The 23,961-nt window shown below is 50.9% G+C and overlaps 1 long non-coding RNA gene across 1 annotated transcript; it reads left to right on the forward strand.

The window, feature by feature from the left end:
• Positions 1 to 1,789: 1,789 nt before the first annotated feature.
• On the forward strand, positions 1,790 to 3,820 carry LOC119112856 (uncharacterized). The gene is made up of 3 exons (XR_005095794.1): positions 1,790 to 1,878; positions 2,185 to 2,281; positions 2,800 to 3,820. It is a non-coding gene; the product is annotated as an uncharacterized LOC119112856 (long non-coding RNA).
• Positions 3,821 to 23,961: the final 20,141 nt, after the last annotated feature.

The raw sequence follows: 23,961 nt of genomic DNA on the forward strand, positions 1-23,961 counted from the left end.
GCGAACCCGCAGCGGCAACACTTTTCAAGAAAAAAGACAGGGATACCAGCTGATCGGCAATGGTTACTGCAGCGGCAACACATTCATTGCATGTGTTTGATCTCAGCGGCACCATGCAGCAGAGGCCAGGCCTTTGGTCCGACCCCAGCACGGCGGTACCGACACCCTGACCCAGCTGCCACAGGCTGGCGCAGTCCACCCCGCTCTGCCCGGATCGAACGGCGCCCGCCACACTCGAGATGATCCAGAGACGCTATGGTCGTGAACGGACCGGCGGCCTCATGGAGGCATCTGTGTGTAGCTGCGCTGTGGGAGGACATGACGCCTGTGTGATCCGGCCACGCGGCTGTCGGCGGGGCGGCCGGCGGGTCGGGGAGGTGCGCTCCCGCCTGAAGGGTGGCCGGCGGGTCGGGGAGGTGCGCTCCCGCCCGAGGGATGACCGACGTGTACGCTGCTCCAAACGGATCGGCCGACAATCTTTGCTTCTTAGGAGTATAGGCGTGAGATATATGCATATATATATATATATATATATATATATATATATATATATATATATATATATATATATATATGAGTGTGTGTGTGTGTGTGTATGTGTGTGTGTGTGTGTGTGTGTGTGTGTGTGTGTGTGTGTGTATGCACGCATGTATGTATATATATACACATTAGAGCGGAGTATTCGCAGAGCAGTTGGATTCCAATCGTAGGCTAGTGGATTCGGATTCCAGCTTCAAATCATTCAAAGAAGCTGCGTCGAACTATCGAAGTACAATGAAAAAGAACGGAGATCGGGTGGCTCGCTCCGATGCAGAACGGTCAAATCTGTGGATCAAGTAGTTATCTAAACGAAACGTGAAGCCGCATTGTATTCAATACATTGAGCCGTATATTCAAATGCAATTTATTTATGCTTTGAGCATTGATTGTGGTTTTATGCCTCAGATCTCGATTTTCATAAATCGAATCCCCGTTTTTAGCACTCGAAGAATTACAAAATATGAAATTATTTGAATCCTGCCAATTTGGATTCCCAGCTCTAGTGTATACATGATGAAGGGTCGCGTGTATATATAACAACTCACCTATTATGATTTCGGTACCGCGGCCCCGTCAGTGACCGGCCCTGTCTGCCGCTGTACCGGTTGGCGCGACACCGATCAGTGGTGCTCGACTGACCCGGCCGTCGGACGTCAGACCTCAGCTCGAGATGGACGGACCAGGCAGGCGGACGCTGCTCTGCGGCCTGCTGGCGGCGCTCATGCTGATAGTCGGCCCGGCCGCCGCCTCCGCCGGACACTACGGGCCGCCGGCCGACGCCAGCGCCGCCGAACCCAGCGGCCGCGGAGGTAACCAGCAGCTGACTCAGCGGAACCGGTTTGATGTCTGGTTCGCGGATGTCGCTCATCGATGGCAAATTACATTACTGTGGCACATACAGGTCGCGTCGTTTCAACGAACTGTTGAAGGATGTGCCTCTTGCTCGGTGTACGCACTGTTTCAAGTAACAGAGACGTAAAATTTCGCAAGGAGGGCAGTCTGAAATCTGATCTATACATACCAGTGCCTCAGTGCAGCTGCCAATCCTTTATTGGGCTTATCGACGATCGCTATGGGTCTCCAGTCGCTTATTGCCCTTAGGGTATGAAGACTTGGAATTTGGAGGTCACTTGGAGCGAGCAGCTGACGATTGAAGTTCCAACAGTGATCTGCGGTCTTTCTGAATAGATAATGTTATTTTCTCTCGGTATACGTGCCCACATATTGCTTACTGGCAATCTTCTGTTACAGACTTTCTCAGTGTCGAAACCAAGGCAGACAGATTTTTCCTCGGACCTCGCTTTGGAAAACGGCAACAGGATTCTTTCACCATAGGTGGTAAGGCTGTTGACAGCTGCGTGCTGTTTATACAATATTAATTGCGGTGCAACACATTTTCTCCGGCCATCAGTGTGGAATCCCATTCAGTAGGGGACCCGAGCCCACCCGACTTACAGCCGAGCCCTCCCGACTGGAAAGGGAGCCCTCCCCGGACAAACATCACCATGGGTTGTCCATGGGTTGTCCCCAATGACAGCATTGACGGAGCTTGCAGAGAGTGATTGGGAAGTTCCGCTCCTGGGTCCGCGCGCCTCTGGGCCCCTGAGCTGCTCCTGCGCTGACGCCGGCGTCGTCTGCGCGCAGGCGCCGTCGGCGGGCAGCGGCTGCCGGATGTGCTCAGCGACGGCTTCTCCTTCACCTGCGTCGCCGTCGAGCCGGACAACATCTACCGGTGTCGCCCGTGAGCGCTCCCAGCCCTCGCCGCTGTTCGGTTTGCTCGCACAGCAGCTTTTGCTGCACGATGATTGGCTGTTATGTAGCCATGTCGCAATTCAGTATTTGTGCTTGTTCCTGTTGTGATGTTGTGTCTGTTTTGTTTTTTAAGTTGCATGTTTTCTCCTTTCAAAATGATGCTTCTCTGGTGGCAAAGAAGCGTCAAAGGATAACAAGAGGCTTCTAACCACAGATAACAAATGAGCATGAACTGATATAAAAATTAGAAATTGCCCCAATCATTGTTGTGTCTAAGAATACATGACAATATGTCACGAGCGTATGTTGGTCAGCAGGCAGTATCTGACCGCTCTAGCCCACGTTAGGTCTCCCGTGGTTGCCCGGACATGCGAGCCGGCCGCACGTTAGTGGCGCCGACTGACCCGATGTGTGACCGGCCGTCCCGCCCCACCCGCTCGTATTCCAGCGCACAGCGGCTGACCCGGTATGTGACCGGCCGTCTCGCCCCACCCGCTCGTGTTCCAGCGCGCAGCGGCAGGGGAGCAGCGGCATGTGATGGCGGCACCGCCTCCGGCACCCGGCCCCAGCGGTCACCGTCGACTGAAGACCAGCTGGGCCCGCAGAGGCCGCGTCCGCTGTGTGGGGCGCTGGCCAGCCGGGCCGCACCCGCTGAAGCCACACCTGCATACTGTCACGTCTGAAGGCGCCCGGCTGACGGCCAAGGCCCGTTCCGGCTACTGACCACAGCCACCCCTCCGTCCCCACCCCCGCCCGAGCCGAGCCGACCTTGTCGGACTGTCAGAGGAGTCGGCTCTGCTCTGACAGAGGTCTGTTTTGCCGGGCCGCCTGCCGGGTGCGGAGCGGTGCCTAGCCTTCCGGACGCGTCCCTCACCGGCGGCTGAAGCGATCTCCTGTGTGAGGAAGCAAGGGCGCGTTTGAAATCCTATGAATCTGGGGGCTGGAAACGTCGATTTGATTTCAGTCGGGAAAAATTGTACGATGACGCCTTGTTTTGACGTTGTTCCTTTCTGTCGGGTTTAAAGGGGATATTGTCTGTTGGTTGAGTTAGCGACGTAGTGCGTTACATTGTTCACTACCATACCTGGGCTGGAGGGATCTCATTGCCCGTAGTTCGGGTCGTCCGGAAATCAGCGCGTAAATCGTGGGTGGCTCTCAAACTGGTGCAGACGAGCGCGCGTCGGAAGTTAGCGCTGATGTCTGAAGGTACGTCAAAAGTGGCTCTCAAACTGCGGTTCATATGAGCGTTTATCGTGCGGAGCTGTCAAAATAATAGAAAATCCCACCCGATTCGTGGGCTTGTTTCCACACCATTTGAAACGCGCATTTGCATCCCTCCAGCTCTAGCGTTGGGACACAGACGAGGCGCAAGTGATTTCGCTCGAGATCACGTTGCAAGACCATGTTGTGGGATATCATCAAACAGATGTCAATGCCAAGTAACGCTGCATGCCACCTGAGGCATTATATTACATTCAGTGACGGCAAATAAATTCTGCAAAGAGCTTGACAATGTATTCTACGAAAAGCGGCCTTCAGTATCACACAGCACCTGCACCTACAGCATGCAAGTAGGCTGGTTTCTGAGTTTTCGAATACAACCCAGCGTCAGATGCAACCTTTTAGTTTGGAAGAGCAAACATTTGTGGCAGTCAAAGGAATCCTTTTGTCCCAGAGCAACCACTGATGCTGGATCCTGTCACCATTTGTTCCATCTGGCAGCGTTGACTGGGGCTGACAAGCTGATCTTCTGTCTCTGAGGTGACCATATTATAGCAGTATGACAGGAAAAAGACCGTTTTCGTCGGATCTCAGGGAAAATGGGCTCACTAGTAAAATGCTTAATGAACGATGCATCCTTTTGCACCTTGCATTGTAGTGTTTTTTGCTCGACCGCTGCCATAATGAAGCACCGATAGGGGATGGTACTTGCGTTTTATATTTGGCCCGTGTTAAAACCCCATAGCCCAATCCTTTCAATGCCTGCAATCAATGCATGTGCGTAAGGTGATGTATCAATTGCAGTAGAGAAACATGCGATGGCATCCATTCTCTCAAGCTAGATGCACGAAGAACAGGAGAATGCGCAAGTGTTTAGTTACGGTTTTAACAAGTCATCGTATGGTACTGGCCTGATGTCGAATTCTTACGACGGTTTGCGGATTAATAACATTAGAGGCCCTTGCATGGGTAAGATTCAACTCACGATGAATGGAAATCAGACCTGCATTCACCAGTTTTATGAGGCTATGAACCCATGCTCAGACCCGGGCTTAACCGGACTAACTTGAATCAGACCGAGGTTCAAAGATCCTGGAAACTAGAGACTTGGGAGTCAGACGCGCACTCGCCACTTGTATTGTCACAAGCGGCGTCCGTCTCCCACCTGGAAATCAATCAATGGAGCGTCAAATGGACGCTCTATCTCTGGGATGCCACATGTAAAGGGAATCTTCCACCACCAATATCTCTAGGATGCATGCTGTTACTCTGGCATGCCACATATAAAGGGAATGTTCCACCTTTGAAAATATTATGATAAAATAAGCTTATATATAGCTACTGGTGTCCTTATAAGTGGAAAAGACCGGTCTAGACAACACAATTTTTTCTGTTTAGTAAACATGTTCCCCAAGATGTCATTGTTTGATTGCGTAATCGTACCTTGAACATTGATTAAACGTCAATTGACGACTGTTCATTTTGGAAGTCGTGCTCGCGAACGCCAGATACGAACAACTCGACAACCATATTTGTATTTGTCTTGATCGCCGCACGGCTAATGGAATGGTAGGATTTAAAGAAATGACGTTATCAACTTTGCGTTGTTTTGCAAGGAAACCGCATACTAGTTTTGGCAGCCTTGGCTTCTAGTCCAGATCTACTAGTCGTGTGCATACGACAGCAACGATGCTCTGGGAGCTGTACAAAAATGCTGCAAAAACAAAAACTTAGGTGGCAGTTGTATGTGAACTAACATGTTTGAGAACCGTTGAAGAATACACCACAAAATCAGCGTTGGCGGGAAATGCATACAGATTGTTGGGATGAATCTCACATATCTACTTCATCAATAAATAGATGTCATCAAAAAGTTTGTCGCCTCGTGCGGATTGAGTGAAGGCTGCCACATCATTAGTTAACAGCTAATCGAAGCACGAGCGGGGTTTGCGATACACCGCATAGCAATACAGGATTACAGGACAGCTTAATGGAGTGATCCCCTTGCTAGAACGTAAAGTTGACCACTATCTTAGTACTGTCAAGAAACATAGACTCGCTTTGGCAGGACCATTGCAACGCTTGAGACGCAAGGTCTCTGTGAAAGATCGCGGAAGCAGAAATTAAAGCTAGAGTCAATTTTAATGGGTTTTACGAGATACGGTCATATGTCAACGATCCTGACACACCTATTTTTGTATTTTACTGCTCAGTGAGTTACCTGCATGGAGAAATTCCTTCCGCTGACCTCCACGACCGCTGCCTGCGGGGACGGCCCGCCGTGCTCACGCCGAGCGATAGTGGGGTCGCTATCTTCCTGTCCACCTGGCGCTCTAGAAACTCGCAGTGGTCGGCTGCAGTGACATTCGATATGGTACGGGTAACACCTGTTCGGCAATTCTGAGGAGTGTGGGGCTTTCGCTGGCGCCGATCGCCGCGGCGCCAACGCTGGCTTAGACGGTTCCGCCGCGCTCACGTCAAGCATCGGTGGAACTGAGGTTTTCCCTGGCGTTCGTGTGAAAGGCGGCGTAGGGTTCACCCGCCGTCGTTCCGAGTCCCGCGATGGGGTCCCGGGGCGCGGTATCTGATACTGCCGTGAGATGGACGTTGACACACCTGGTACTGCGGTGACGCTGCCGGTGTCCGTGGGTCCGCAGCCGCGTATCTGGCGCCGACGTACGAGTCACTGCCGAATCCGCATCGTGCGGAGCGTGATATATCGCCCTTCATTGTCTTCGTTAGTTCCACGGCATTCGCAGAAAAATAGATGAAAGATTGAAGTATAATTAATGAAGGACTCAAATACAATTGGGCGCACGAGCAGGCACCCAGCCAGGTCAGGGACTGGTTAACCAGCTTCTAATAAATGGAATGAATACTTCCGAGCGCTCAAGACCAGATAGAAACTCACACAATAACAATATCACAGTCATAACAGGAAAATACACCCTGGCCAGCGTACTATCACCGGGCTGTATCCCAGTCCATCCCCAGCTGTGGATTACAGCCCCACTTAGCGAGGTTATCACCGGGCTGGATCCCAGTCCATCCCAGCTGTGGATTACAGCCCCACTTAGCGAGGTTATCACCGGGCTGGATCCCAGTCCATCCCAGCTGTGGATTACAGCCCCACTTAGCGAGGTTATCACCGGGCTGGATCCCAGTCCATCCCAGCTGTGGATTACAGCCCCACTTAGCGAGGTTATCACCGGGCTGGATCCCTGTCCATCCCAGCTGTGGATTACAGCCCCACTTAGCGAGGTTATCACCGGGCTGGATCCCAGTCCATCCCAGCTGTGGATTACAGCCCCACTTAGCGAGGTTATCACCGGGCTGGATCCCAGTCCATCCCAGCTGTGGATTACAGCCCCACTTAGCGAGGTTATCACCGGGCTGGATCCCAGTCCATCCTAGCTGTGGATTACAGCCCCACTTAGCGAGGTTATCACCGGGCTGGATCCCAGTCCATCCCAGCTGTGGATTAGTCCCAGTTAGCGGAGTGCCGATGGCACGTGTGGCACCAACAGCACCGAGGCGCTCGATATACTGGGCGATTATGAATACCGACCGCGGCTGTCCCTCGTGGTCGCCAATGTCGTTTGCCAGATCACCGCATTGGCGGTCCGAAGGCCACTGGACAGAGCAGGATGCACGATCCGCCAAGAAGCGCTGGCGAGCCAGCTGGACGCGGCTTACCATGCAGTGCCCTGGCGGATGCTCGAGAGTGCAGTGGTGCGCTGCATCGGCACGTTACTGTGAGAGATCCAGGCCGTCACTTGCTGGAAACTCAGCACGGTTTGGAGACCACCACACCGAGCTGATCAGAATGCTGGGGGCCCCCTCCCGAAGGGTGTGTCTTCACCCCCAGGCAAAGCTGCATAACGCACGCCACCAGAGCAGCAAGATCGGGCAAAAAGTCATTAAAGCGTTGCTGTTCATACCATATTAGGCCAGCTGTAGGCGCCGATATCCTATCTTCATTTGGCCGGTGGCGTATCTAGCAGACACCATTTCCTACAATTATCACACCTCTGCGATCGTTGGGTTGGTCCGGCTCACTCCCTGTTCTCTGTCTAGGCTTCTGTTATGCGTGATAGTTTTTCGTAGCTGGTACCACACTTTACCTGGGATGCTTCAGAGGACCCCCTCGGAAGTGACCATTTTCCGGTCTGGGTTCGGTTCCGTGATGGTACTGTTCTTGGTACTCGACCTTAGCATTGGAACTTCAAGAAGGCGGACTGGAGCGGATTTGAGACCCGCCTGGAGGAAATCTTTCCTTACGATTTCGACTCTGCGACAACCGACCGCGAAGGAATTTACGTCTCGCGTTCTGGACGCGGCAAACTAATGCATTCCGCGCACCTCTGGATGCCCTCATCGCATCCCTGTACCCTGATCGGACGAGTGTCGCGACGCTATTTGCGCACGTCGGAGCGCTTTTAGGCCTTTTGACCGGCACAGCAGCACATTAAACCTCATGGCTTTCAGGCAAGCACGCGCGGCCGCACGCCGCACTATACGAGAGGCGAAACGTGCATCATGGCGCAGCCACGTCAACTCATTAAATCGCCATACGCTGACGTCACATGTGTGGGGCCGCATTAAAAGAATTGCTGCATTGAACCCGCCAATTTCACTTCCCGTACTGCGGGTGGGAAATCAAGACATCACTCACCCAAGTGATGTCGCGGAAGCCATTGGGGAAACCTTGTTGGACCATTGCCGTAATGACACCTGTGATCCACGGTTTTGGCGACACAGGGCGAGATGTGAGACTTCTCAAATTAATTTCATACAGGTGACATACTGACATACAACAAGCATTTCACTATGATGGAACTTGAAGCGGCCATTTGCTTATTGCGTAGTGTTGTGGAGGGGCCCGTCCTCATCCACGTCATGACACGACATTTCGTCCCCGCATACTACGAGCGCTGCTGGCACTTTTCAGCTGTATATGGGAGTCAGGTAGCTTCCTGCCAATCTGGCGAGAGGCCACGGTGGCGCCTATTTTAAAGCCCGGTAAAAGTGGAACGAACGCCTTTGACTATCGCTTGATCACCCTCACATCTTTGCTCTGCAAGCTCATGGAAAGGATGGTGAATGTGCGGCTTTCATAGACTTAAGAATGTCAAAACTTTTTACGAATGCTCGGTGTGGATTCTTTAAGAACAGGAGCACGATTGACCACATCGCGCCTCTTGATACCGCAGTGCGGGCCGGGTTTATTAGTAAACGTCATACTGGCGCTATCTTTTTTGACATAGAAAAAGCTTGTGATACTACATGGAGACGTGAAATTTTGATCAAGGTATTCGATTGTGGCATCCGCAGTCACTTGGGAAAGTTTTTACAAAACCTTGTGACTGGCAGATCCTTTCGGGTGCGTGTTGGCTCTTATCACTCCGACAGATATCCGCAGGAAAATGGTGTGCCTCAGGGTAGCGTATTAGCGTATTAAGTGTCATTCTTTTCGCAGTGATGTTTAACGATACAGGGGACACACTTTTGCATGGGATCAGCCGTTCTCTGTTCGTAGACGACTTCGCTTTTTGGTGTAGCTCATCAACCACTCGCACGGTGGAGCGACAGCTGGCTGTCACACGTCTGGAGAAGTTGAGTGTACTCAACGGGTTCCGGTTTTCCCCCATTGAAGACAACTGCAGTTCATTTCTGTCGTCGTCGCCGTCACTGTCCGGAAATGAGAATCAGGCTGTATGGGCAGCGCGTTGCCATTGATAATATCGTGAAATTTCTCGGTATACGATTTGACAGACGCCTAACATACCGGGAGTACATAAAAAAATTCCGCGATAAGTGTTTCAAATCCCTTGAGATCCTAAGGTGCGTGGAACGTACACCATACGGTGCTGATGGGAGGACGCTCCTACTCCTGCACCGTTCGCTGATTCGTTCAAAACTTGACTACGGCTGTTTTATCTATGACGCTACATCAGACCTGATCAAACGTACTTTGAACACGGTACGCCACACCGCACTATGTATCGCCACAGCGGCTTTTCGAACATCGTCCATAGATAGTCTTCTGGTGGAGGCCCACGAGCCCCCACTAACATTGCGAAGGCACATGCTGGGACTGCGCTACACGCGCAGGCTGTTGCGGTTCCCAGATGATCTCACATAAAAAGCAGGGTTTTCGCCAAGCTTACGAAGCCTTTTTCCACTTCAACGGTCACCACAAACTTTTCCCTTTTGTTAACGCATGCGAGAACTTCTAGACGCGAGTGGCTTGAACCTATGATGTGTCATCAGGCCTCAACTCATGAAGACTGCTCTTTGGGGGCCAGCATCACCAAGAGTGGATATTTCGTTATCAAACACGCCACAGCAACGCGTTCTCATGACATAACTTAGAGACGCAGCCTTAGAGCACATGGCCTCCTTTGACGTATACGTGATGACCTACACGGATGGTTCGAAGACGGATGCAGGTGAAGGATGCGCTTTTGTGTGTGGATCCACAACACAGTCATTCACACTGCTCGCACATGCGTCGTTTTTTACTTCCGAGCCTACAGCCGTCAGCAAAGCTCTCTGTTTTATTGAAGTAGACGATAACAAATTGCATTTGATTCTTTCCGACTCCTTGAGCAGCCTCCTGGCCTCTCCTCGTCGAATCCACTGGTCCAGGACATTCATTCGCGTCTTAAGTCACTGGATCGAGCAGTAAAAACGGTCGTATTGCGTTGGATCCCAAGTCAGTGGGGATCCGCGGAAATGATATTGCTGACGCGGCAGCAAAGCGCGCTACGACAGGGACACGCATTCCTATAACACCACTGCCAGCTCAAGACATGTACCCCGCAGTGTCGTTTATGCAGAAGTGATGGCAGCTCCACTGGAACTCACTGAGCATCAACAAGCTGAAGTCGGTGAAATCCCGTAATGGACTATGGCAGTCATGTTTTTGCGACAATAGGTGGGAGGAAGTTGCTCTTTGCCGGTTGCGCATAGGCTACACATATGCTACGCACCGTCACCTGCTGTTGGCTGAGGACAGACCATGCTGCGGTCGATGCTCTGACCCGCTAACCGTGCATCACGTGCTCGTCGCCTGTCGTCAACTTACTGCAACGAGAATGCAGTTTTTCGGACATAACGTCCATAGTCGCACGCTATGACACTTTTTGAAGGATTGTTCGCACGCTGTCGAGTTTAGTACAGTGCCCCAGTTTCTTCGCGCTACAGACTTCCCAGTAATCTTGCCATCATGCTACCGGGCCTGATCGTCAAGGCTTTATAGGTGACCTGATTGATACACTTGTCCGATTTGCGACTACGCATAATATGATAGTTATGTGCGCTGTATGACCTACTTGCGTCGATGCGCTCCAAAACCTCAAACCGTCATCATCATTATCATCATAGTTTTCGTTTGACGTTTCATCGATGTTTTGTACCAGTTAGCTATATAATTTTTCGCGATTTAAGTTACGTTTCACGATGAATTCGCAGAAAAGTGTGCTCCAACCCTTGATAGTTTTCTTGAAGAAGTCTGTGGCGCCTCGCTAAATCCGGTCGGCGGCTCGCGCGTACCTGAGAGCTGGCCAGGCGTCGTGAAGGGCCAGTGAAGAACACCTTTTGAGGACGATAGATCCGCTGCGGGCTTATTATCGGGTAATTGATGAATGTGTTAATTCAAGGAGTGTTGCGGCATTATGAAATATTAAAACACGGATCTCATGCATTCTCTGGTGATGAAAATTTGCGTAAAAATGCAAGACATCACGTTGTCAGAAAGTTGAAAAGAGAATCTGTATTATTTTTCCAAACACAGCACCCAAGTAATCTGGGAGGTTTTTTAATCATTTTGACACATTGGTTTGCGCGGTTTTCTTTCATCGTAGTGAAAAAATCGCCGCCGAGCATAGCCCTTCAATCACATAACACAAAAATGCCGGAGGCTGTATCTCCAAACCACTCAATTAAAATACCCGCAAATGTCACAGGAGTCTTCAATGCCGCTAACAACCACTGTGACTGATCTTTATCAAAATTTGAGAGACAAAGGCGTAGAATTGACCATTTAGCCTGTCGATTTCTCGTGGAATGCTCCAGGCTGTGGTGAGAAAAGGTAAACCTTACGCTTTGGGGAGCTGAATGCGTTTTTTTTTTTTTGGTTTCGGTGAATGAAAAGTGATCAAGAATTTTTTGTCAGCAATAAAATCGATTTAGCTACCCGCTTTTGGCATAACAAATTGACCGATTTTCGCCGTTTCCGAGTATTTTGATAAATCTTCATAGTTTCGCGTTTATTGTAAAGCAGTCAAGAAACGACTTTTCAGCAAAGGTGGACCAGTTTTGGGACGCACAGAACGGTTTATTTTCTGCCATAGCAGAGCTGCTGGACAAACGTTCTACTTTATGTATATTCATAACAAGAGCGTCCCGGCAACTTTTGTATATTCATAACAAGAGCGTCCCGGCAACTTTTGTATGTTCATAACAAGAGCGTCCCGGCAACTTTTGTATATTCATAACAAGAGCGTCCCGGCAACTTTTGTATATTCATAACAAGAGCGTCCCGGCAACTTTTGTATATTCATAACAAGAGCGTCCCGGCAACTTTTGTATATTCATAACAAGAGCGTCCCGGCAACTTCTGCATTCTCCAGGGGCTGTTCCCTAACTTCGGCCCTTTTGACCGGTAGGGAATACAGTTATTGGTAGAAATTTCTAGCACTCTTGGGAAGCGGGACGTCTCTTTGAAGCGTTAGCTTTATGAAGTCATGTGTTTCGGAAGGTGGGCTTTACGTCATGTTTTTTTTTTTTGTTGTCATAATTCAGTAGTGCCAACATTCTGCTAAGGCAATGGCTCATTGTCTTTCTCTCATTGGTGATCATTGTTTTTGAAATGTGGGTATGTCCATTGGTCGTTAGATCACGTTCTCTCGATAACTGAGCTGCTGAACTGAAACTACAGCTATAGAACTGAAACGAACCCGCAACAGACATTTTCGACATATTGGTGGCAACCCAGAGTGACGTACCACACCTCTAGTGTTCAGTGCGATTTTTAGGTGTCTGGAAAACGGCTATAGCGTAATCGCAACAAATGATTGTTTTTGAGGTCCGCAAATCGAGGCTACCTTGCATGGCTCCGAAAGGAAGGCATATCTAGTCACACACTACAGCCCGACTGAGACGCAAGAACTTTAGCGCTTAAAGAGATGTCCCGCATTTGTAGGGGCTCTCAATCAGTGACGTGCAAGGTAACGTGATGTAATCAAACAATGGCATAATTGGCAGCATATTCTGTAAACAGAGAAATTGTGTTTTCTAGAATAGCCTTTTCCATTCCAAATGAGCTTATTTCATCATATCTGGTGATTGCTTCAATATCCTCAAATGTGGAGTATTGCTTTTAAGCGGGGCGTCTCACACCATTTGCCCCTCTCTTCCATTTGTGTACTGGATGGATGCGACGCATGCTTTGTGGCAACCAGTGCACCAACATGATACCTTCAACGAGCTTCAGTTTGTAAATCGCGCAAAATCGGGTTGAAGTCGCAAAAGCTGACAATCTTCCGAGACCAGTAGCGGCACGAGCGCCAAGTAATCAAAGTAGTCTTACCATCCCCCCGTCATCTCTGCCAGCTACACCTGGGGGATGTTCCTCACATGCCCGAGGCTGAAGATCCTCAGTTACAGCTCTTACCCTACTGAGCTGGGGAACTTACCAATAGCCGACCTCACCACCAACAGAAACAACCTCCAGCAGGTGCTCAAGCTGAGGGTGCTGATGGTGGACCTCAGCGGATGTGATGGACTAGGAGGATGGCGAGAGAAAACTGAATGAGGATCAACCACAGAATAGACAAAGCCAAAGTGACGGAGGAGGATAGTGTCAGCAGGGTTTTCCTGCAGGCATTGAAATTTGAGGTAATCGCTTTTGGCTGTATCAGGACTACTTCCCTGTCCGCCGCTGCGGATTCCTACATCTTTCAGTTAATCCTCATCCAGCTTTCGCTCACCATCCTTCCCGTCATCTTTGCCAGCTACACCTGGGGGATGCTCCTCACATGCCCGAGGCCAAACATCCTCAGTCTGAGCCCTGGGTTTGAAGGTGCTTCTCTGGGTGGGGGTCTGCGATGGACAGCTTCTTCGGCTTGCCGGTAAGCTTAGTTAGGTTGGAAGGTGCTGCTCTGGTTGGGGGTCTGCGATGGACAGTTCCTCCGACTCGCCGGTAAGCTTGGTTAGGTTTGAAGGTGATTCTCTGGGTGGGGGTCTGCGATGGACGGCTTCTTCGGCTTGCCGGTAAGCTTGGTCAGGCTAGAGTTCGTACAGGCTCTATTGCCGCCAGCCATCTCTGCAACTTCTTTCTGTTTGTAGTTTAAAGCCAATTTTGCAACATCCACAAAGGGTATCACTGTAGGCATTGTGCGGGTTTCTGCACAACATGCGCTACAGCCAAACAGCATGCGAATGGAAAACTGGGCGAGAGTGGTGGAGCACGACCTACTTAAGTGCTGAATCTCATTGGCTACTCTTCGGTTGCAGTGAGCAATTGAAAACACACTCGCATCTTCTTCGATTTGCGAACCTCGAATCGTACACATTTGTGTGTTAACGGCACCATAGTCGTTTTTCAAACATTGCAAAAGGATGCCGTAGACGAGGAGTGTGGCGATTCCTCCAGGGGTATCACAAATGTATTCGAAAGATCTCTTCCGTTGTCTTTTCATTTTTACAGTTCCGGCAAAAGAGTCCTACAGCCTAAAAGCTTGTTTGATGGCGGAATTTTTCCATAGATACTTTAAAGCTACGCATGCTTAAATAATAACGAGGTGCATTACGCAAAGCTCACTTTACCGCAACACACGACTTCACAAACACACATGACTCCAAGCCGAGAAGGGACACTCTGCTTTCCAAGAGTGAAAGAATTTTCAATCAGGAAATGTACTCCCTACTGGCCAGGTACGTCGTACCAGGTGACCACTTCTGTTCTTAGGCAAAAGGTCTAAGGGCCGTCAGCTGAACTGTTTACGAGGAGCAGGCTTGCTCACATTCAACATGCTCATGTGCCGAGAAAGAAATGGATTTGAACATATTTTGAACGTGCTTTTTTAAAGTGTTTGACCTTACATCACCCGATGCAGTTATTCGAGCTAGGGTACCGGTAGCGTACCCACTGCGCGTCTGGGAAACCAGAGGTACGGGATTCGATTCCCCGCGGTGCCCGCCCTCCCTGCCAGGGTGCGAGGCAGGCGACGCCATATAGCCTCAGCAGCTGAGTGCGTCGTAAAGCCCCAATGACACCAGTTCTTTAAGTTTCATCGAATGATGTAGTTAACGGGATTTTCGGTCATTTTGGGGCATATTGTCGGACATTTGTACGTCTTCCAGAGACTGGCACAGCCTCAGCAGGACATCAAGATTGCCTGAATATTTGTTACTAAGAGATATAAAATTCCACGTTTGTCACCTCAGTTTAGCTTAACTTGAAATGTTAGCAAAACCTTCCAAACTTGGTCCCAGCTATGGTGAAAATTTTTTTTGACGACCAAATATAAGCAACACAAGGACGTGAGTTATCGCTGGATTACTGAGAAGCGGCGAAAGCTGACAAAAGCTTCCCTGTTAAAGGCAGCTAGCTAAATCGTGGTATGAGGTGTTGGTGAAACGCGATGCAGCGCGATTTCCCGTTCAACTGCCTTCCGGACTGCTCTCATTTTGTGTTATTCTGACCTCTCGTTGCCGATATGCGGCCACGGTTTCAAGCCGATTTTCGGCCGTTTCCGCGTATCGCATTTCCAGGCGTTCCGCATGCAAAACCAGCGGGCCTAACACCGCCCCTTCAGACACGTGCAGCGCCCAAACCATGAACCGCACTAGCGGGCGGTCGAAAACCGCCTCTTTCGCCTACGCGTCGTGTGAAGGCTTCAGCTCCCTGCTGTTCACCGTTTTACCTGTACATGGGCTTACGTAAAAACCACGATTGCTATTGCCTTTGGGTTAAATACTCGATGGCTTCTTTGCATCAATTAAAACCAAAAGAAAAAAATGCTTCACTCCTGAAAAATTATATTCCACTTTTCGTCACAACCCACAAGCCACTAACACGTATGCACCCACATGCTACCCGTAGAAATGCCCTGTAAGCTCATAATTAACTCTAAGGCCCTGTGCAAGGAAGAAAGGCCTCATGCTACTGGTTTTTCGTCAATGCGGGTTCCGATGCTGAAAGTAGCCGGCCCTCGTTATCCAAGAGGTACGAGTTATTTGTGAACATGATCACAGCTGGAAGCGGCGAGCGGTTTTATGATGCATTGGTATGACTGACACCTCTACTTAATCGATGCATCCTGTTAAGTCGCAAATCGGCGAATTCCCACATCAGGCCTCAAATTTGGGATTCAGGACAAAATTGGGGCCTTATATGAAACTGGATTATGGCTCAGCATTCCTAAAATATATTCTACAAATACTGAGCCCTAGTGTATGCGAGCCATAACGTCACAACACGTGCGCTAATTTAGGTTGCAAAAACATACGTAGAATCAATTCAGTTTAAAGAACTCTGTTCATATTTCAGACCCTAAATGAAGCGATCGAATGCGTTGTACCTATGAAAGCTTCTTAGTGTTGGCAAGCCCGCAACACCCCTCAGTACTGTCACGGCAAACGCAGTCAGGATAGGTGTTATATTTCTCACCGCTACCGTCACACACAGCAGTGGCTTCGCAAGGTGCACATTTCGCTAAAGGACACTTGATCATTTTGATATAATTATGCCGATTTTCCAATGTATTTTTGGGAACTGTATCGCTCAGACACCCTCGCGTGTCTGCAGTACAATTTCGGGTGTGACGCAAGGGTTGTTTAACGGAGGTACCTCCAACATTTTTGGGACATTGACTGGAAACCGGTAAATAAAAAAATGGCAATCTTGGATCGCTTGCACATATGTACACACACACACGTCTCCTTGGCTCTCCTTGGCGTCCCCTTGGCTCTCTTGTATCGAGTCAGATAATATGAAATCATTGCGCACACTTGAATGCCTGAATTGCCTACGCATCACATTGACTCACTGCATTAGGGCTGGTTGACCCAAACGCCGCTCATGGATGGCTTCCTATCATCTCCATGCCTTTTCTGACGTTGGTGGACATGGCTGTGAGAATGGAGCAGGGTGTTTTGGAAGTGACCTCTACGTGGCACAGCGGGCACGCGTGGGAGCCGCGCTCCACCACCTCGATGCAGTCACGGCAGAACGTGTGGGAGCAGCCCAGCGTAAGTGGCTCGACGAACACCCGGCGGCAGATGCTGCACACCAGCTCCGCGCGCAGTATCGCCTCGAGGCGGCCTGCCTCCACGGCCCCAAAGTCCAGCGCCCGGTCACTGGTCAAGCAGACAGAACTGGTTATCTTACCGTTGTGCACCGCAGATAGGTGCAGATGCTTCTTCTGTAGGTTGCACAGCGCGAGCTGATGGCATGCTAAGTTCCGCTCTCTCTTCTGGCCCTCCCCCGTCACCTGCATGCAGTCTTGAAGACCTGCTATCGGGGGGTTTTCCTGCCAATCTTCTGCCTGCGCGCCGCTCCATTGAGGCTCGTGCATGAGCTCATCTTCCTCCAGTATAGCCCAGCCCTCGTTTACCGGTGAGTGTGGTTTCACTCTACGGAACACTGACAGAAGACGTTTCAAACGTCCTTCAGGGTGAGTCATGTGGGGCTGGGCATCCTGGCAACCGCATCCTGTCTCCGCCTGGCAAGCTTCACCCACGGTTGGGTGCTCTGGTGGTGAGACTTCGGGCCATGCCACCGCAGCAACTCGCAACTGACGCACGCTCTCACATTGGTCGCCCTCAGTGCAGACAGCCTCCGACGCCATTTCCGTCTGGTGCCGACCCGTCCCATTTGTCGCGTCATCCTCCTCCCAGGAATGACTCGCGAGCGCCGTCAGAGCCACCTCCTCGTCCACTTGGAAAAAAGCCAGCACGCGCTCGTTGTGGAAGCCGGTCATGGTGTGGCCCTTGGTGCAGGCGGCGCCCAGCAGGCAGGTGCCTCTCGAGAACGGCAGGCAGCAGTGCAGCCGGCGACAGCGTTGAGCCCAGCAGCCGCCAGCGCCGTTGAAGAGCGGGCAAACGGTCGGCCGGAAGGGGCACCGGCGCAGCTGTCTGGCCAGCAGGGCGACCAGATCGGCCTCTAGCGTGCTCTCCCGACGGTTGGAACGCAGTGCCCGCCTGTTGTGCTCGCCTGTGGTCAGGCTGTGGCTGAGCACGCAGTGGGCGTCCGTGCAGCTCTCTAGCACATGCCGGAAGCACACGTGTAGCTGACGGCAGTCGTCTCGTGTGCACATGCCGCTGTTATAGTTGAAGCAGACGAATATGGGGAGTGCGCCTGTGGAATCTTGGGATGAAACTCGACTTCTCAGCTTCTGGCGAATGGCTTCCAATACCTCGCTTAAAAACGTACGATTGAAAATGTCACCCTCCCAGCCCAGGCGTTTAAAAAGCAAGATGTTCCCGGGAGTTTGCAGGGTGTGAAACAGGTGACAGTCCTGTTCCTCACAGCTTTGCGTCGCAAATTTGTAGCAGACGTGTACGTCTCCGCACAGCGTGTCAGAACATCCTGATTTTCCGTTGTAGCTGGAGCAGATGTCGGGAAGAATGCTCCCAGGTTTCGCTCGACCCCCTGAATCCATCATAGGCACTGAAACGGCGATATTGTTGCATCACGCCTATTACAACGATGCACTGCACATATGCAGTCATGATGCACCGTACACCACCATGCACCGGTGCATGCACACACATGCCTCGCGGTGAGCATACACCAGCGCAGACGCAAGAGTTAAGCTATAGACGTACCACGGCTGACATTGCGTTGTTGAGAACGTAAGGCTCCAGTCAACTTACTTTGCCTGCCCCGGAGCCTGGCCGCCGATTGTCACTAACTCGGGATGGTCTGGCATCCAACTGAGGCAGCATTGTCTGCAGTCTCTCGCTTTACGCTGTCCCGATAAGACCAATGGCAGTATAAGACGTCACCATGCAGCGTATGATAAGGTGATGCATCGCGCGAGCGGTATGCGACGTTCTTTTGTGACAGAACTGTAGGGGGGGGGGGGGGGGATAGGCGCCGCCAACAGGGGGCGTGAGGCCACTTGCCCACCCAACTTTCAACAAGGCACTCGTTGACATCGTTACTGATCCGGGCGGTTGTTAGGAGGAAAACAGCGTGAAAGAACAACGCAATGTGGACCAGATCGCAGTGAAGCGGACACACGGAAAGGGCTGTGGAACGGAAGGGACTGAACACGCGGAAGGATTGTGGAGCGGAAGAGACCGGACACACGGAAAGGACTATGGAATGGAAGGGACCATAGATTAGGTAACCTACGGTTGGCCATTAGCATTGACTAGTTGCCACCCGACGGGAGACACGGTCAGGGGAGCGGGAGAAGCGGGGGATTCAGTCCCGCCCTTAGGTCCACATTGCTTTTTGCCATAGACGGCCCCTACAGAAGGCAAAAATTCGGTTTGATGCATGCTTGCCGAGCTCAGGTCTCCCCCTCAGAAAATCCTAGCTGCGCCCCCGCACGCGCTTGGTAGTGCGCATGGGCGATGTGATGTGAATGCCAAGCCAACGTACAGGCGTTACCAAAAGATGATTTTTGATTTCAAAGGCTACACCCTCGCACGAGCAACTTTCACCAAATCTCTGCACAGTATGGGCACCGCTCACGCGACTACAAGCACTAAGAGATCCACCAACATCGCCTGAAGTCGAACTCCTTACGGTGACCCTTTGATCACGATAATCTACGTCGCGATAATCCAGTAATTTCAGACAATTGGCCATCTTTTAATCCTGGTGATGTGTGGAAGGCTTGTCACCTGGGACTGCTACCTATTGTGCAAGCGGGCTATCGCCTTTTAGTTTTCCATTTGTCACAAAATCACCAGCGTACGCAGTTGTGGGAGCGGCTAGAGGCTGCATGTGCTTGTTCAGTTATGTTCCGGGTATTCTGAGACATAATTATAAGTAATGATCATCGTCGTCAATGTGTCTTTTCGACGCGTTCAGCTGCTGAGGCTTTACGGCGTCCGCTCTCTTTCATTCTGTACGAAGGGTGGACAGAGCGGGGAACCGAACTTCGTACCTCTGGTTTCCCAGACGCATAGCTCCACCATTACACTACTGGCACCCCGGCGTGAGTAGTGATAGAAAGGGACTATTTTCAAAAGGCTCCTATGCTGCTCACCTATCATCGGGGAATCTTACAACCAAATGTTATGGGTACCTGCAGAAGCTTAGTACTTATGGTTCTAAGTTCTAAACGCGTTAATATTGCTCACCTTTCATCGGATATTCTGGAAACGAAATGTAATAGGTGAATACAAAAGCTACGTGGTTTTGACGCTCCTTTCAACATGTTGGTCTCTAGAGTTACCCAGTAACAGCATTCAAGATTGCATTGGATGGTTTTTGCTGGTGATACATAACGCAACAAGAAGGCGGGAATTATCTGAGCTGCGGTTGCACATCAGCTGTTAACTGTCTCAAAACTATTGCAGAAAAACAAAATGGACATCCTGGTCTTGGATGCATGGCCAGCGACAGATTCGTCTGGCGTTAGATGCAGGTGCTGTCGCAAGGTTGAGATAGGAAAATGGGTAGAAAATATGGTGTAGCAATCACAGAAAAGCGTCAAACTGCAGAAAAGAACTGCTAGAGCAATCAAGAAAACATTTCGTTTTCGATTTAAACTTGTCACTTGTCCTTCACAATCACTGAAATGAAAACTTCAGACGTTTCAAATGTTTCACAGTTGAAGATATTGAAGGAAGCATCAGGTATGATGAACAAGCTCACCCACAGCTATTGGTATACTTTCAAGTGGTGAAAAACACTCTGGACAGCACCATTCTCTGCTCAGCAAATACGCTCTTCGATACGTCACTGTTCGATCATGCCTATATCTGGAAATCGTGCGATCGAAGGCCATATATGAACGACTCGACACTTTGTTTTTCTTTACCTTCATTGCCGCATGAAGATAGAATGGAAGGATTTGAATGACGTTTTATGACGCTATGAATAATAGGATGGTCTTGAAAAATTGTCGCCAAAATAGTCTGCACATCTTCGCGGGCGTGTAGCTAAGAGAATAGAACGGTTTAGGTCTTATGAAGGACAGGGATGTGGAGTGCGCCGAATGTTCTTCAAGATGTTTTTTTTTATTTCAAACCCCTATGCAAATGTGTATCATTCCTTTGAACTCTAGTGTTTCAATCCACGGTGGGAGCCTCGATTCGTGGCCATAAATTAAGTAAAAGTGTGGGGGGGGGACAGGCTAACTGAGTTGGCTCCATCCGCATTTTCCCCCTCGATTGCAAAAAGAGAGAGAGGGAGAGGGAGGGAGAGGAGAGAGAGATGGAGAGAGATAAAAGGGGAGAGAGAGGGTAGTATTGCATCGCAAGTGCAGATACCCGCGCTTACTTATTTTACCCACCGACAGCTCATTAGTATGGTTTGCATGACATTACAACTACAAGTGCTAGCTGGACATCCCCAGTATCGGGCGAATGCGACCTCCATGAATTGTCATAACGGGCGTACAAGCCACGTCACACTTGTACTAGACAGGAAGCACAGACCAGCAGGTGTCCGATACTAAAGAGATCGCAACTGATCCGAGAGGTGACGAAACTGCGAGCCGGTATTTCTGTCGGTGAAAAACAAGCATGACAAAGTCCAAATGACGGTGAGACATCCTGAATGACCAGGCATCTGAAAGTCGTTTTAAGACGACAATCAAAGTGTAGGACAAACTGTTTTATGAAAGCACGGCTACACAAAGTCGTCTAACCGGTAGCAGCCGTGGCAATGCACGCTGTGTTAATTTTAGTTCACAAGGGGCCGGAGCTTCTAGCTCGGCAACCAATCAACGGTAGCCGGACAAAAACGCCACTCGCAGTTTGCAGAATGCCTTTTTGTCGACTGTTATATGACGTCTTCCATATTGGTGACATGCAAAATGTTGACGTGTCAAAAAGTCCATGGTGACACGGAAGAATGGCGACATGCCGAAATGGTGAACTGCTAAAGGGCGAATTGCAAAATGGCGACATGTCACAACGTCGATACTCCACATTGGCGAGCGGTTAATTGTCTTTGAACTGCTTAAAGGAATTGTTCCACACTTGTGTGGGGTTTTGAGCTGAAATAACCATCCTGAAGATCATTCGATGCAGTTCACAGCCCTGCCCTTCACAAAGGGAATGTTCCACATTCCAAAATAGTAAATCAAGCGTCAGATGTGGTGGAAGAAGCTCACTTGTGACTATTGGAAGAAACCATCTTTCTCTTTAGTTAATGCGTCCCTAATGCATCGTTTATTGATTAAGTCATCGTGTCTTGCACAACACTGATTGAGTCAATTGACGGCCGGTATATCTGGAAATCGTGCATGCGAACACCAGATATGAGCGACTCGACAATTATTTTTTATTGGCTTTGATCGCCGCATGGCTAATGGAATGCTAGGATTTGAATGACGTTGTTATGACGTCATGCATCTTTGGGTGACCTTGAAATAGTCTCCCCGCAAAAGTATGCACAGCGTGTAGCTCAGAAACTAGCTACGTCCTATGTAGTCGCAAAGCAACTGCAATTTTAAAAAAACACACAATCTTGTTTTCCTCGCCGCAGGGGCACCAGCTTCGGCCGGTGTAGGGGACTAGTGCCCCCTCGGGTCCCAGCTCCGATAGCAGGTGGACAGCGCAAGCTGTTTCTCTCAGAGCGTAGCGACCCTGCCGGTACGTGAGCTGCCTCTCCTTGTCCCGCCCGCTCCGTTTCCATTACCCGGTTTCCTGCATCCAACCCACTCATCACTCCTAATCCTCGTTTTATCGGGGTCGCCGTGCCCCCTCGCCCTCGTCCCCGGGTTGATCGGATCCCGGTAGCTGAGGGGCGCATCGTGCGGGTCAGTCACGGCGCGTCCCAACACTCCACTTTGGTCAGGATATCCGTGGGCGCGGGGGCCCGTGGGGCCCCACACGGGTCTAGCGGCTTGTCGTTTGCGCTGCGGCTGGGTGCTCCTAGCGGTTCTCCGCTTGGGGTGCCTGGCCCTGCGCAACGGCTTAAGGGGTCAAGGGGCGGCGGCGCTGAACCACGGTCAGGACGGGGAGGGGTCTCCCTGGTTACACCTGGCCGTGTGGGAGGCGTCGTTCGCCCCGTACAGCACCGGGGTAGCACTGGCGGCGACCACCTCCCGAGGGAGTGTTGGGCCGTCCCCCAGTTGGGCTCCGTGGTGCGTGGGGAGCCCCGGTGCCCGAAAGAAAAACCCCTTTTTGTATGGCATCCTCTGACTAAAAAGCCCGTCCTTCGAAAGGGGGTCGGTCCATGATAATCCAAGGGTGCAGAAAAGACTCTGCTATCCCCGGACCACGGGTCCTCGTCTTCGAAAGTGATGAGATTAGGTTGGTGTCCCTGTCACCGTTTCAGGCACGCGTGAAAGTTCGTCAGTGTGTGCCTAACCGCATGCGTTGCCATCAGTGCCAGCGATTTGGTCACACGAAACCCAACTGTCGGAACCGCGCAGCCTGTGGCAAATATGCGTCCCTCGACCACACGAGCGAAGACTGTATTTCTGACAAACCCGTGTGTCAACTGCGGCCAGTACCAGCTTCCGCATATGTCGCACGACCGTGCATGCCCAGCCTACGCCAAGGAAAAGGAAATCGTATCAATTAAAACTTCTGAAAGCTTATCCTTCCGTGAGGCTCGAGAACTTTATAGCGAAACCCACCCAAAAATATCGTACGCATCGAAAGTAAAACTTCGTTGCCGCACACTAATGTGGTCGAGAAAATGGCGGCTGTTCAATTTCTGGAACTTCTGAGATCATTCAGCCTATCAGTTGTACCCTCAGCACGCGCGCTGAACACGCAGTCAGCACCCCAAGCTCCCTCCCCACCAACCGAGCTGTCGTTGGCCGCTGTGCTGCCGGCTTCCTCGGCACCGGTTGGATAGCCAACAAATGACGGTTGGACGACGGTTCGGCGTGGCTGCAGTCCTCGCACGAAGTCGGGTATTCCTTCGTCCGAGACACCACCGGTCTCCTCATCACAGACACCCCTTGCCAGTGCCTGTGAACGTGTAGCAGAGACGATTGAGCGTTAAGAAGCTGACAGGCGCGTCCACGAAGCCAAGCGAGCGCGTCTAGTTGAGCAAGAGAGGGCGAAGGTGATTAACCGGCTGCCGGGGGCGGACCAGGGACGTGCTCCCATGGGGGAAGCCGGTCCACCGCCCAGACGACGCGTAGAAGCCCCTGGTGAATCATCCGAGGTTCGAAGGCAACCGATGGGCCCTCTTCCTGCGCCGCCATCTAGGGTCACGGCTTCGCCGGCGCCTTCCCCGTCTAGAGTGGGGCACCCGGAAAAGCGTGGCCCCCTCTGCCCCATCTCGTCCAC

The sequence above is a fragment of the Pollicipes pollicipes genome, unplaced genomic scaffold (assembly GCF_011947565.3).
Source record: "Pollicipes pollicipes isolate AB1234 unplaced genomic scaffold, Ppol_2.1 Scaffold_7261;HRSCAF=8764_pilon_pilon_pilon, whole genome shotgun sequence".
In the NCBI taxonomy this organism is placed as follows: Eukaryota; Metazoa; Arthropoda; class Thecostraca; order Pollicipedomorpha; family Pollicipedidae; genus Pollicipes; species Pollicipes pollicipes.